The 3,050-nt window shown below is 37.9% G+C and overlaps 1 pseudogene; it reads left to right on the top strand.

Moving 5' to 3' along the window:
* The first annotated feature begins 900 nt into the window (after positions 1–900).
* Positions 901–2,849, top strand: LOC133747010 (protein-L-isoaspartate O-methyltransferase domain-containing protein 1-like; annotated as a pseudogene).
* Positions 2,850–3,050: the final 201 nt, after the last annotated feature.

Raw genomic sequence — 3,050 nt, 5'->3', positions numbered from 1 at the left:
TATTCACCATATCTGAATATAGGAAAATTATTTTTACCTAAAAGTATGCACACTATAGATGATATTTTTATTTTCAATGTCTATTTTTATCTGATTTATTTCAGTTTGTCTGTTCTCAAATACATTTATTTTCCATCCATAATCAAATTTTTTGGCTCTACGATTTTAATTTTAATTTTCCATGCTATACCTTCAAATGTATTAATATCTGATTATCATTTTCATTATTTTTTTTGACTGGTAGAGTAATAGACAGTGAGAGACAGAGAGAAAGGTCTTCCTTCCGTTGGTTCACTCCCCAAATGGCCGCTACAGCCAGCGCTGTGCTGATCCAAAGCCAGGTGCCAGGTGCTTCCTCCTGGTCTCCCATGCGGGTGCAGGAACCCAAGCACTTGGGCCATCCTCCACTGCCCTCCCAGGCTCCAGCAGAGAGCTGGACTGCACGAAGGGCAGCCGGGAATAGAACCCAATGCCCACATGGGAATAGAACCCGATGCCCACATGGGATGCCGGCACCACAGGTGGAGGATTAACCAAGTGAGCCACGCCACAGGCCTGATTATCATTTTCAATTCATTTTTGCCTTTTTAATTTTATTTTTAAATAAAGACCAGTTAACAATTTTGATCATTTTGCTCTATTTTTTCATGTGTATCAACATGACACGTAAAATCTGTTAGCATGTCCTGATTAATAACTCTTACTGTAGTTCACAATACATGAACAAAAATATCTTTTGTGATGTATTCTCTTGAAAAAATAAGATGAAAGTGCAAGTCATTGAGATAACTTTTTTGAAATGCTCATTATAAAGAGGAAGCTTTAGCTGCAAAATCATTTTCCTTATTCCTTCCTGAAACACAGATAGTGTGTTGGTAATACAGCAGCTATTATGTATCGATGAGGTAAGAATATGGAGAATATGACACATTGTCAGGATCATGTCACTGCTTACACTCTCAACTACCATATTAGCCCCAGATCATATAGTTTGGTGAGATTGTTACAAAGAAAATGATTTAGATAAGCCCATGAATTCAATTATCTGTTATACTCAATCAGGTTTATTCTTAGTAGAAATAATTTTTTTTTATTTTATTTAGTAAGCATCATTATTATCAATCACCCTCCTTATCTCTTACCCAGGTTGTAACTTATGGTACTTCAGTCTCCAACAAATGATGCATGAAGTTTCTCTGGTATTAAGGAAAAGACTTCCCAGTGTCTGACGCCCCTCACCTCAGCCCAATCCTAACATTACTTCAGGAGTATAACTTTGAGAAATATTTACCAAGTCATATAGATATCTTGCAGACTATAATTTTTAGTCTAAAATGATGTTTGTTCCTCTTCTCTGTTCTATTAGAAGATACTATTGATTATAATTCATCTAAACCAAAACAGCAGTGTCATTTTTACTTCAGTATAAATTTACTTTTGTTTTTTTTTCTTTTTCTACAATAAATGAAAGTGTAGAGAAAGCAATTTTAAAGACATTTCTTAAAATGTTCCCTTTAGATTAATGAATAGATGGCAGTCAGAAAGCTAGAGAAATTAAGAAAAGATATAATTAAACAAATACCTATGAGGGGGCATACTAACACTTGCCTGTTAATTATCCATGTTCAATTCCTGCTAGTAATGCCTGGCTCATTTTAACATTAATATTTATCCACAGAGTAATTGTTATCTTAGGGTGACTGTTGTAGCACTTTAGGTTAGCTGACACTTAGAATGCACACACCAATCCACCTTCCTGATAATTCACTTGTGAGGAAGCAGATATTGGGTCAACTAGATGGGTTCCTGCCACATACCTAGGAGACCTGGCTGGAGTTTCTGCCTCCTGGCTTTGGCTTGGCCCAGCTGAAGCTATTGAGGGTATTTGGGGAATGAAGCTGAAAAGAAGATTCATCCTCATTCTCATTCCCATTCTCATTCTCATTCTCATTCTCATTCTCATTCTCATTCTCACTCTCATTCTCATTCTCCTCCTTTCTCTCTTCTTCTTTTCAGCCTTCTCCTCCTCCTCTCCCCCCTTCCTTCTCATCCTCCTCCTTCCCTCTCCTCTCCTCTCCTCTCCTCTCCTCTCCTCTCCCCTTCTCTACCATTCTGCCTTTCCAAGAAATCATGGGATTGAGCTTCATTCAGATGTGGTGGAGTATGTCAGGGGAAAACAGGAGAGCTTCATCAAACTTAGTGATAGCTTTGATAAATTTGAGTTGTGTGATCCTGCGTTTGTGGTTGGTAATTGCCTCCAGAGAGCATCTGACATTTATCAGTATGATCAAATTCTTGTGTTGCTGGGGTCCAGAAAGACCATGAAAGCTACATGAAAATTTTACTGAACATGGGAGGCCTACTAGTCATTTCTGTAGAAGATCAGTTAACATAGATTATGCAAACTGAACAAAACACTTGGAAAAGTAAAAATATCCTTGCTGTTTCATTTGTTCCACTTGTGCAGGCAAGAAAGAATGATTACAGCAAACCTGATTCTGTGGGACTCCCCCCCGCCCTGTGCTCTGAGGAACCTGCAGGACTTGTCCTGTATTTACATTCACTGCACTTAGAAATTTCATAAATGATGAGACGCAGGCCAAAGGGATTCCCCAAAAGGCTCCACCCAAAATAAAAAGAGAATGAAACAGAATTAACACGTAGGTCTTTGGGGGTAATCAGCTTATTCCTCAGCCTCTAGACAGTGAGGATCACAAATAAGAGGAGGAGAAAGGCCACAGCAAAACCATGAAGCCAGAAGGGGCTCATCAGAATTTACTGAGAAAATCATGAAGCTGCCCCTCCCTGAGTCTTTAAAAGATTACTTGACATATTTTAGAGACAAATAACAGATTAAGAAGAAAGAATGCCTACTGATAATTCTGTAGTGTTGAATATGTAGCATTTTTTAGTTGAAAGAATTATTCCTTTCATCAGAGTGGTGGGGGAAAAGTATAACCTGTTTCTGTCAGTAACAGAAATGATGTATTCAGTCATTTAAAAGGATCCCTTTTATAAAATCTATTTTTCTTTAACTCTTGGGAAAATGC

The sequence above is a fragment of the Lepus europaeus genome, chromosome 18 (assembly GCF_033115175.1).
Source record: "Lepus europaeus isolate LE1 chromosome 18, mLepTim1.pri, whole genome shotgun sequence".
NCBI lineage: Eukaryota > Metazoa > Chordata > Mammalia > Lagomorpha > Leporidae > Lepus > Lepus europaeus.
Note: the sequence above shows the minus strand (reverse complement) of the source record. Positions and strands in the feature narration are given on the sequence as shown.